The sequence below is a fragment of the Tursiops truncatus genome, chromosome 16, assembly GCF_011762595.2.
Source record: "Tursiops truncatus isolate mTurTru1 chromosome 16, mTurTru1.mat.Y, whole genome shotgun sequence".
Classification (NCBI taxonomy): domain Eukaryota; kingdom Metazoa; phylum Chordata; class Mammalia; order Artiodactyla; family Delphinidae; genus Tursiops; species Tursiops truncatus.
The window spans coordinates 53,700,646-53,712,960 of NC_047049.1; the positions used below are offsets into that span (position 1 = coordinate 53,700,646).

The 12,315-nt window shown below is 56.4% G+C and overlaps 1 protein-coding gene across 8 annotated transcripts in view; it reads right to left on the reverse strand.

Moving 5' to 3' along the window:
• Positions 1 to 12,315, reverse strand: part of ZMIZ1 (zinc finger MIZ-type containing 1) — a 231,882-nt gene that overhangs the window by 159,599 nt on the left and 59,968 nt on the right. For all 8 annotated transcript variants that reach the window (XM_073793401.1, XM_033842284.2, XM_033842282.2 and 5 more), the window contains one exon: positions 6,323 to 6,418. The gene's annotated coding sequence lies outside the window, so the exon portion shown is untranslated. The remainder of the gene's footprint in view (positions 1 to 6,322; positions 6,419 to 12,315) is intronic.

A 12,315-nucleotide genomic window follows, 5' to 3' on the forward strand; every position in this document is an offset into this window, starting at 1 on the left:
AACAGGAGGAAAATATGTCACAGGTATGGAGGTCCAGAGAGGTTCTGGAAGACCTGGGGTGCGGACAACCCTACCCCCTTGCCTAGCCCAGGTCCCGGCACACAGTAGGTGCTTAATACCTATCTGCTGAATTAACCAATGGCTTGCTGGATGCATGACAATGGGCTGACCTGGGCTCTCCTGCTGAGGGGCCAGGACTCAGCAACACGCTCTAGGGGACATCACAGGGGCTGCTGCATCCACACGTGTCCCTCTTTGGCCTTTTTGAGCTGCTCCTGGACAGAGGATGCCCCCCCCCCGACCCTGTTTCAGGGCTGGGCGTGTTCTCTGTAGTCAGCAAGCCCAGTATCTTTTCTTGACAGATGGAGGTAGGGGAGGTCCAGGGAGGGTAGGGGGTGAGAAGCAGTGGCCATTTCCCAGGCCAGGCCTCTCCACACCAAATCCAGAGGCCCGAAAACTCCAGGACCTGGCTCAGGGCTGCCCTCTGTCCACCACCCCTACCAGTGCGGCCCCCTCCCCTGACTCCATGTCTCAGCCTCCTGGCTGCAGCTGGCCTGAACTGCTTACTTAGACAAACAGGGAAGGCAGCCACGTGACTGGTTAAGGTTTCCTGGACCAGGGAGACACACATACACACACACAAACACAGCCACTTGCGGCAGGTCAGGTGATCACGCAGCCCAGCAGGCCGGGACTGGGCCAGCTCAGGTTTCCCTGTGTCTGAAGGACAAGGGACCGGGTCTGCCTTTCTTCACCCAGAAGAATGCCTTCTCCAAACGCTTGTTTTCTGCTTCCTGGACGTGTCAGGGACGTGCTGGATGGGAATAGAGCAGGGGGGGAGGAGGGGAGAGAAGGAGGGGAGGAAGAGCGCCCAGCCCTCGGCCTTGTCTGGTGTTTTCCTTCCGCCCTCCCCACCCAGAGGGCAGATGCCTGCTGGGAAACTGTGGCCGCCCAGCTGCTGACGGCAGGGAGAATCCCAAAGCCCAGCGTTGGATGTAGGGCAGGAGGGGAGTCGGAGCTCAGAGGGGAGTCTCCAAGTGAGTCAGTGACAGGTCTGTCAGGGCCTGGTACCCGGAGCAGTTTTGAAGCCAGAGTCCATGGTCTGGCCTGGGGGGCATCCAGGGTGGGAGAAAAGGTGGGGGGAAGGGGGTGTCTAGTCCAACTTGGTGGGAGCAGCTCTGCCTTTACTCTGTCATTTGGGAAAGGTCTGGGGGCCAGGGTCTCGAGGGCTCTTCCAGCTTTGGGGGTCTGTGCCTCAGACGCTCCCTGAGAACAGCAGGCCTGTTCACGTTCACAGCCCCGAGACCAGCCCTCTAAGGGAGAAGGAGGCCACATCTCTTGACAGGCAGGGCTGACACCTTGCTCCAGGGGGACAGCCACCAGCTCTGTGGGGGTCTGCGGCTGGCTCCCACCCTGCCCTGGCCTCAGGCCTGACCTCCATCACCCCAGTGGCACAGACACCCACTGCAGAGGCACCTCAGGAAGCCCACAGAGAAATAAGGGGTGTGGCCGAGAGTTCTCCAATGAAAGCCAATTCCGACCAGGCCCCCTCGCTAAGCTAAGCCCTCCTTCATATATTATCTTACTGAATCCTCACAACCCTACAAGGTAGGTAATGTTGTCACCCCACTTTACAGATGAGGGATTGGCAACCTGAAGGTCACACCGTTCATAAGGGGCAGATCAGGAGCTGCACACAGATCCAGCACCCTTGCTCTTAACCACTTCCCACCATACCAGGGCCAGGCCCCCAGCACCGAGCAGGAGAGAAGGAGTGATGGAGAAATGGAAAGAGAAGGAAGATGGGGGAGGTGACAAGGGGAAAGAGGGTGGGAGGGAGGAGGGGAAGCAGAGAGAGGGAGACAGAGCCAGACAGAGCAGAGGGAGACAGGAAAGGGAGAAGGAACGGCTGCAAGAGGAAGAAGGGAAGGAAGGAGAGGAGGTGGGAAAGATTCACAGGGAAGGGGCAGGGGACGAAGGAAGCAGGAGCAAAGGAGGAAAGACAGACGGGGGTCAGGGAGGGAGTGGACCTTGGAAAACCAAGAGACAGAGGGAAGCAAACCTGCCCGCCCGAACATTAAATACCTAACAGGAGATGACAAATCAAATGGGAATTACCGTGGTAAAAACATAATTAGAAACTTGATTGAAGTTAAACAGAATTTACATAACACTGCAAATTAACTTTACAGGAAACTATTCACTGGGAAGGCAATGAAAAGGCATTTCATTAGTAATCTATATTTAAACAATGGGCACAATGGAGCTTTCTGAGGAGGAACTCGCTGCCTTCAGCCAGAGAGAGTGCCAAAGGCGGCAGGAAAACAGAAGGGCAGTGGATGCTCCGAGAGGAAGTGGGTGGGGCCCAGGATGGGATCCCTGGGCCTGCACACGGGGTGTGGGGCTGGGTGGACACAGTGGGCCAGATCAGATTCTGGAACAGGTTCTGCCCTTGGCTTGCTGTGTGCTCCTGGGCAAGTGTCTTACATTCTCTGGGCCTCTGTTTCCTCATCTATAAAACGGGGATGTTGAACAGGTGGTTTATATGAAGGTGCATGCAAGTCTGGATATTCTAGGAGAGGCTGGGAGATGGCAGAAGGCAGCACTGAGCATGGGCTTGGGGTTCAGATGGACCCGGTTCAAAGCTCCACCCTGCCACTTATTAGCTGTGGCATCATGCAAGCTTCTTCCTCTCGGGCCCTGGTTTACCCATCTGTTCAATGGAGATAAGTCCACTCCTGCTAGACGTCACCCAGGCTGTGGAAGGATTTAGGGAGAGATTGGGTGGGGGCAGGCTTAAAGGAAAGTGAGTCTAAAGGCACAGGATTACTTGGCCCGTCCGCCTGGCACACTAATTAGATTACCCACAGCCTCCTGCCACCGGCCTGCCACAGAGCCGTGCATAATCAGAGCAGCTCCCCATGGCTCCCCCAGTCCCCATTCCGGAGTCAGAGGCACACCTCCCGGAGGGATTCTGGGGGTCACCAGGTCCCTGCCTGGCTCCATCCTATACTCAGTACGGAGAAGTCTCCTGGGGCTTTGCCACATTCAGGCACATCGGGCTGTGTTCGCTGGGGCAGAGGGGCTGGCCTGTGCCCCTGCAGCCTGCTGGCCGGCCACATGCTCTCCCCTCACCTCCCATCCCGCCTCACAGCCCGGTTGAACCCCTGCCCAGCCTCCGGGCAGCAGCTGCTCTCTGCAGCCTTCCCTGACCAAGCCGTGGCCATTCTCTCCACCGAGAGCTGAGTACTGAGTGCGAAACACCACAGGCGCACAAAAGGCTGACCCTTCCCCACCCAAACACGTGCGCGTTTGCCCACTAGAGGTAGTGAGTTCCTCTGCTCTAACTGAGCGTGAGCGGGCAGCTCTGACACACTCATAGTCCAGGAAGTTTCGACAGTTTCTTTTAAGATAAAGGATCCAGGTAGTGCTTAGAGATTCAATAGGAAGCTGTTGGGTGCCCTTCCCCTGCCGACAGCTCCTGAGCTGCTGCCTTGAGCCCTGTGTTTTCAGACAAGTGCTCTGGGCAAGGGGGAGGTCTCAGGGGCCCAAGAGCCCCAGAGGGACGGTGGGAGGTCAGGAGAGGTAGGCGAAGCTTCTTAAAAGAAAGTGCAAAGTGCGCAGACATCAGCTGAGACCAGGGAGTGCCAACCAGGGTGACAAGGAAGGTGCCCAGACATGGGGTCATTTATTATACAGCCCTGCCAGACACCCATGGGCCCTGGCCTCTGTGTGGCCAGGTGTACAGAGGGGAGCTTCTCTGGTCCCTTCTCCCTCTCCACCACCCCTCTCCAAATATGGCTCTGTTATTAAGGCCCCTGAGCCTCTGTTATGCTGCTCCCTCTACCGGGAGTGTCCTTTCCCCGATTTGCCAGCAAAATCTTCCTGGTTCACGAAGAGCCTGTTCCCTCAGCTCTCCTCCTCCCTCCCTGGCTGCACCTTCTCCATCCCCTTTACCGCCTCCACCCCGTCTTCCCTCCCTCTAAGGGCTGGATGCCCCGTGACTCAGACGCAGGCTTCTGAAGCGCTCTCTCTGCACTCACTCCCAAGATGACCTCATCAGCCTTGTGGCTTGCGACACCATCTATACACAACAGCTCCCACATTTATATCTCCAGTCGGGACCCCTCTCTGCCTCTCAGACTCATATATCCAATCGCCTTCTCAACCTTTCCACTTGGATGTCTCAAATGCACCTCAAACCTAACGTGTCTAAAACACAGCTCCTTGGCTGCCTTCAGCCCTCCCTCCCGGCGGAGAAAAACAGCTACCTCTGTTCTCCCGGTGGCTCCTGTCCCAAACCCAAGAGCCTTCCTGGACTGTCCCCCCTTCCCTCATCCTCCACGTCTGATCCATCCACAAGCCTGTCTGCAAGGTCTCTGAAATACCGTCAAGACTTCGATACTTTCCACTGCTTTCCCGCAACCCTAGTCCAAGCCACCACTACCTTCTACCTGGATGTGGGCAACAGCTTCTCAGCCATCTCCCTGCTCTCCTCTTGTCCGACTACGTGAGCGGGTCCCCCAGGATCTCTCTGATTTCCCCGCCTACCTCCACTTCCCTCCAGCCACATGCATCCCTGCTACTTCCATGAATGTGCCAAGTGCACCCCGGTTCACTCCCTCCTTGTATTCATGTCTCTGTTCAAATGTCACCTTGTCAGAGGTCTTCCTTGACCATCCTTTGTCAGAGAACACTTTACTCATGCTGTAGTCTCTGTTTCTTTTTTTTTTTTTTTTTTTTGGCTGTGCCGCGTGGCTTACAGGATCTTAGTTCCCTAACCAGGGACTGCACCTGGGCCCTCCGCAGTGAAAGCACAGAGTCCTAACCATTAGACAGCCAGGGAAGTCCCTGTAGTCTCTGTTTCTTTAGTGCCTAATTTCCCTTCTTAAAACTTAGCATCATCTGACACGATATATCACATTTTAGGCTTTCATTATCCATGTCTCCTCATGAGAATGTAAGCGCCACAGGAAAGGGAGTTTTGTCAGTTTTATTCCCTGAGGTGTCTCCAAAACATCAAGCGGTTCCCAGCAGGGAGACTTTCTCAATAAACAATTAGGGCATGAATAAATGAACAACGCCACCTCCTCTGGGAAGCACTCCCTGAATGCCTGCCTGCATTACCAGCACGTGGCCCCTCCTCCCTTCCTCATGCAGTCTCAGACACTACAGGGGCCTTGAGCACTGACCTTATGGAATTGAGCCTGGCTCTGAGATCATGTATCAACCTCCATCGCAGAGTGCACCATCTCCAGGGCAGGGCTGGATCTGATTCATCTTCAAAACCCAGCCTTTAGTGCAGGGCTGGCCTGGTATAAGAGCCAGTGTGTGTTGGATGTGTGAATTCACGAGTAAATGGACGGTTGGAAGAATGGGCAGACAAATAGATATAGACAAACGAATAAACGGATGGATGGATGAGTGAATGGAAGGATGGCTGGGTGGGAGGATGATGGATGTATGGATGGATGGACGGATGGGAGGATGGTTGGACAGGAGGGGGGCTGGGTGGGAGGATGTACAAATGAATGGATGAGTGGACGGATGATGGGTGGATGGATGGATGGATGGATGGGTCCCACCATGGGCACACAATAAAGACTGGTGGTTCGCTGGGCTCAGACTTCCCTGGCCAGACCAGTGTAGTGCAGTAAAAGCAGAGGCTGACAGAGCGAATAGGATAAAGCTGAGCTGCTACGGTGTGGCCAGAGCTTGCTGTGTGAACCCCCGCAGGCCCGTTAACTTCCCTGTGCCTTGGTCTCCCGGTCTGAAAATGTAGATGATCATTCTTGCCTAGAGCTGCCAGGGAGATCACTCTGGAGTTTCCAATCCTACCACCAAGGAGACCGCAGCCACAGCTCCAGTGAGACGCATCTCCAGCCAGGGCTGCCTTGGAAAATCCTCCCTTCTCAAACCCTGTCTGGCCCTGCAGACCCTGTGGCCTTAATGCTATACCCCCAAGGGCTAGGACCCTTGGCTATGCCCCCAGAGTTCAAACTGAGCCAGGCTGCAAAGATGGCTTAACTCCAAATAACAAGGAGGCCCAAGTGATTCACAGAATCCTCGAGGATTGGAGTCAACGGAGGACCCATTTTAGAGATGGACAAACTGAAGCCCAGAAGCACTTTGTGCTGGACACACACAAGGCATTACAGAGAAGCCCTGAAGCCCAGGGCAAGAAGGGCTGGGCGAAAAGGCTGATAACCCTCGGCTGTGGCCCTGCCCCATCACTACCGGCTGCCCCAGCCTGCGCCGGCCAGGTTTCAGGTGAAGGGGGCAGTGCAGCCCAGGCATCAGGGCGTCGGGGGTCTGGGGTTACCTTTCTAGGTCTGGCAGCTGAGTGAGGGACGGCGGCTCCAATCCTCACACCCCTCGCAGCATTGGTCTGATGCCAACGGGCCTCCTCCTCCTCGTCCTGGGTACGCATGGAGAGAGACAGGACACGTGTGAGTGGCCAGGGGCACAGGCGGCAGCCCACTCCCTCCCCCTCTGTCACCACCGGTGGGCTAATCTTGGAGGCCGCTTGGGCCACTTAAGCACGCCCCGGGACGCCTGATTTATCGGAGCCGCTGTCTTCCCCGCCCTGCCGCGCTCCACCTGGCAAGCCAACTCCTCCTGGGGGCATTCTTAAAAAAAATGTGCCATCTATGTAAGTTTTGTTTTTTCTGGGGCTCGGGGGGCCTTTGTGCTGTTGTCTTTTTCTTCCTGGTGAGAAAGGTAGAAAGCCAGGGCCTTCCTGTGCGGCCCCAGGCACGGTGACAGGGAGAAGCTGTCGGGGGTATTTTTAGCCGGGCCTCTAAGCCCTCGGTGTTCTCTCTGCACCATGCCTGGCTTCGGGGAATTATCTCACACGGCCGGCCGGTTGGCAGGCACTTCCAAAGCCACTCTTTGACCCCTGCCTGGATTCTTTCCTCATTAGGAATCATTCACCAGATCTCTGACGAGCACCTGGCGTGATTTTACGTGTGTACACCTCCTCGGAAACCCAGCTCACGGCCCGCTCATCCCCTCCTCCCTGTGGGGCTGGACGGTTCGCCTAAGACTGAGGTCCCGGGGCTTCCCTGGTGGCACAGTGGTTGAGAATCCGCCTGCCAATGCAGGGGACACGGGTTTGAGCGCTGGTCTGGGAAGTTCCCACATGCTGCGGAGCAACTAGGCCCGCGAGCCACAACTACTGAGCCCGGCTGCTGCAACTACTGAAGCCGGCACGCCTAGAGCCCGTGCTCTGCAACAAGAGAAGCCACTGCAATGAGAAGCCCGCGCACCGCAACAAAGAGTAGCCCCCACTCGATGCAACCAGAGAAAACCCACGCGCAGCAGCAAAGACCCAACGCAGCCAAAAATAAATAAATAAATTAATTAATTAAAAAAAAAAAAAAAGACTGAGGCCCAGAGTCCTGGAGGAGGCCCAGGAACAGAGTTTAAAGCAGAAAAGAGCCCCAGTGTCCCCCAAACTTCAGGCCTTCTCCTACGTCCTTCATGACCCTGGGTCCAAGCTGAGTCCTGTCCATACGATGACTTAATTAATACTTGCCTCTACTTCAATGCACTTTTTTTTAGCTCTAATGAATCTGGCCTTGTCCAAAGGGAACACATCTGTGAAATCATGGGTTTGATATGCTAGTTATATATTTCTAATATACCTTAATAAATAGACAACTAATGAAACAAACATCTATGTTCTTTCGGGTACTAATTCTAGAATCGTGTCACAGATTACCAGAGTTATGTGGGCCAAGCTCTGGCAAAGTCACTATCATTTATCATCCCTCTCCTTGCACGGAAGGAGAAAGAGGTGTGGGGGAGGGGTGGTTGGCCAGAGGAGTCCAAGAATAGGTTAGCAAGTAAGGCCAAGGGAGGTAAGGGGGTCAAAAACATGGTATGCTGGAAGCTCTTCCTACTGTCCTTCCCAGCACTGGGCGAGACCATTCCTTTCCCCAAATGTGAATTTTGCTGTGAGAATCTAGGTGGACGGGCACAAGGCCTTGTGAGGTATTTGGTCTCAGGATGGGATATTCCAACAGAGGGCTACAAGCTGTGCAGAGCCCCAGAGTCCCAGCATCCTCTGCTCCTCTTCCCAGCAACTTCTGAGGCCTCTGGTTCACCTTCGCCCCCTTCCACCAGGCTCCCCCAGGCTGGCGTTGGTCAGCAGGGGCTAGAAGCTTAATCCCTTCTCCAGTTAAGATTTGGAAGCACACCCTGGTGGCACAGTGGTTGAGAGTCCGCCTGCCGATGCAGGGGACATGGGTTTGTGTCCCGGTCCAGGAAGTTCCCACCTGCCGCGGAGCGGCTGGGCCCGTGAGCCATGGTCGCTGAGCCTGAGCGTCCGGAGCCTGGGCTCCGCAACAGGAGAGGCCACACAGTGAGAGGCCCGCGTACGGAAAAAATAAAATAAAAAAAAGATTTGGAAGCACAGAGCACACCCCTGAGCCCCGAAGCCTGAGCTCTCGCTCCTCGGCTCCCGTGGGCTCTTGGGTGGCCTCTGGTACTCTCTGGGCCTGGGTCTCCCCACGTGTGCCTCGAGGGGTAGACCCTGGTGATCCTGGAGGCCCTGCCTCACAGCTCAGGGGCTTCACTGAGCTGCTCCATTTTCTCCAGCTTGGGGACCCCTGGCTGGGCCCCAGTCCCATGCCCCAGCTGCCCGCCCCTCCCGCCCAGAACAGGATGTGGGTGTCAGGAGGTGAAGGAGAGTGTAGGGTCGGGGTGGGGAGTGGCCTCAGGACTCGACTTCCTGCAGCCTGATCACTTTACCACAGTCAGTTGGGCCCAGGACCGCACAGCTGTGAGTTATAAATGTCCCTGTCAGAGCCCGGGCTGGGAGGCCCTGCTGCGGGTAGAGGCGCCAGGGCCCACGGCGCCCACTCCTCTGGGGGCGTCCCCAGGCGAGCGCCCATCCTCCAGAAGGCCCTCCCCAGGCGTCCAGCCCTCATGACCTCTGGGCTCTCTCGACCTCTCTCTGAGATGCCTGATGTGACAGGGTCTAATACCACCTCCCCTGCCCAGTCTTCACCCCTCCAGGTGCAAATCTTGTGGTTCCAGCTACCTCAAGAGCTCTCAGAGGGCAGGGGCCATCCCAGGTCTCCACCTACCTGATACTAAACCTGGGGCTTGGCACAAAGCCAGCCCCACCCCCACCCCCAGCCACAGCCTCCAGGGCAACTGTTCCAACTCAGCAGCCTGCTTCCCACGGCCCCAACCGCCCCTTGCGCCTGCCCGCCCAGCGTGGGGGGAGGGAGGAGGTAGGGGATAGGGCTCCAGCCTGCAGTGCAGGGGCCGTCGGGCCCTGGGCACAGGCGTCTGTGCGCTGAACATCCAGGGTCTCTTTCAGGAGAGGGTCCCATTCTCCCTGCCTGCCCTCCTTGGGGCTCCCTTGACCTGGAGTGCGGGGTGTAGACCACAGTCTGGGGTGCATACACAGCTGGCCACAGGGTAAGAAGTCAGGTCCCTCCAGCCGCAAGGCCGCATCCATCCTCCTGGGGGGCCACAAGGTGGGCAGCACAGGGCCAGGCCCCAGAAATATAATCAAGGTAACGGGAATGAGCAGGGGACGGTCCAGGTTTGCAGGACCCGAAGCTTATACTATTCTGGAGGTCTCTTTAGAGATACATATACAATTACAAATACTTTTTTTTTTAGCTACACCGCGCGCCTTGTGGGATCTTAGTTCCGCGACCAGGGATTGAACCCGGGCCCTGGCAGTGAAAGTGGGAGTCCTAACCACTGGACCGCCAGGGAATTCCCTACAAATACATATTCAGAATAACAAAAGAAATAGCAAATTCCTAGAGCCTTAGGAAGCCAGGCCCCTTTAAACAATTTACCAGAAATGCTTACACAGAAATGCCCCTGATGGCAATCTGCCACCCTTCCCCAGCTAGAACCCTCCCCAGCTGCCGTCCACCTTCACCCAGGCGGTGCAGGGGCGGAGCCCGGGGGCTGAAGCTGCGTGAGCTTCCCATTAAGTCCACCTCTAAACAATAATAGTGCTGAAACTGATACTAGTAATGGCCAACATTAATGGGCCTTTATCTGGTAAGTCCTTTATGAGTTAACTCATTTAATCTCAACACAACCTATGAGATAGGTACTACACCATTTTAACAGATGAGGACACAGATACAGAAAGGTTAAGAAAGCAGCCCAAGGTCACACAGCTAGGATATGAACCCAGATAACCTGGCCTTGGGGCTCTTATGAGCCCTCAACCACTCCTCTTTGCTACTGCTCTGGAGGGCCCAGGAGTTTCCCCTCCCTCACAGGCTCCGACAGCAGCAGCGACCAAAAGGCCGCCAGTTAAGCCCCCTTCTGATAAAACCGTTCATTCATTCCACGCCGATGCTTACACCCAGCACCAAGATCTTGGCTGTAAACAGGGGCCTCCTGCTGGCCTCACTCGGCCCAGGGCACCCTGGGGTCCTCTCTGTGGGCAGAAGTGGGCACCCAACTTGACCTTCTAGGGCCAGGGGTTGGGGAGTGCCCGAGAAATGGGTCGGCCTGTCCCCAGAGACCCCAGCAGGGGTGGGAGGGGCAGGGTCTGTTGGAGATCACACAGCAAGCTGTCCCACCACTTCCTCATTTACAGACGAGAAAAAGGTGCCTTGGAGAGGAGTGACTTTCCGCGGGTCACCCAGCAAGTGGGGACCCCACGTGACGTTAGGGCTAGGCTCTGGAGGGGCAGGGCAGGTGGCCTGCAGCCTAGGGTGGCCGAGGCCCGGCGCTGGTGGGACAAGCTGGCCAGGCGGCAGTGGCGGGAGGAGGCCCCCTGCCTTTTGGCCTCCTGAGAGCAGCGCCTTTGTTCTCTCTTTGTTTTCCATCTGCCCGCGCCCCTGTGGCCTTCCAGGCTTCCCCTGATTGTGCACATGGCGATAAAAGGGCAGATGAGCGGGAGATCTCTGGCAGCAGCAGGTCACCTCGCGCAGACACCGTGGCGGCAGGTGGGAGGCCGAGGGCGGGGGGGCCCGGGCCAGGAATCGGGCTCACCACCAGCTACACCGAGTGCTCCTCTGAGGGGTTCTGCATGTGGCTCTCAGAATCCCTTCAGCAACCCTGGGAGGAAAGTACAGCCCAGTCTACAGAGGAGGGGACTGATGCTCCAGAGAGCGGCAGCCAAGACCGGAACCCTGGCCTCGGGGATTTCCAGCGGGCCGTGCTGACCCTGGCCCTGACCTGTCTCCAAGCCCAGATGACACCTGGTCTAGTGGAAGCCGTTCTCCCTTTACGTCTAGAACTGGCTATTTTCAGACTGTCCAGGAAGAGAGAGTGGAGTAGTCAGAGAGAGAGTGATGAGACTGGGTCTCACCACCAACGCCTGGGGAGGCGGGCTGGCCAGGGAGCCCAAGAAGTCACCCACACCTGGTCAGGCGGTATGACAGGGAGCAGGGTCTGACTTCCTGGCCTCCCTGCAACGAGAGTCCCGTTTACTTTTTTTTTTTTTCAGTACGAGGGCCTCTCACTGTTGTGGCCCCTCCCATTGCGGAGCACAGGCTCCGGAAGCGCAGGCTCAGCGGCCATGGCTCACGGGCCCAGCCGCTCCGCGGCATGTGGGATCCTCCCGGACCGGGGCACGAACCCGTGTCCCCTGCATCGGCAGGCAGACTCTCAACCACTGCGCCACCAGGGAAGCCCCGAGAGTCCCATTTAAACTGCCTCTAGGGCAGAGGAGTCCTCTGTGGTGGGCTAATTCCCACTGACCGCAGGGCTGGGGAGAAGGGCATGATGCAGAGGTACTGTCGGCTTGGCCATGAGATGGGGCACTGGTGGCCTACAGGCCAGGGACTGGCCAACCCTGCCCTCGGGTTCCTGCTGCTGACCCCGGCCTCGCCGCTTGGCCTCTGACCTGTGTTCTCAGACTCTCCACAAGTGTGTCCCTGACTTCAGTTATTACAAACTTTAAAGCACGTCATGTTTCATCTACATCGTTCACATATTGTCCTTTAAATCACTTTGCTTTGAACCAATCAACTTTCGTTTTATTTAACCTCATCTAAAGCAATATTGTCTGTGAAATCACAGGTTTGATGTACTAATAATATTTGTTCGTAATTCACATGAAAATAAACACATAATGTTAAGATTTGAGATTCAGACCCTCACACGGGTCCTGGTGGTCCACAGCGTGCAAGGCCTGGGCTGGGAGAGTGAGCCACGGTAAGTGAGGTCAGGAGGCTGGTAGGACAGAGCCCTGGCTGGATGGGGAAGTGGGAGGAGGCAGAGGTTCCCAGAAGGGCACGTGGAGGGTTTGCTTTGGGCCATGGGCTCAGACCAGACTACTTCTTTCTTTCACTTGGGCTGGACTTTGGTCCGGATATTTCT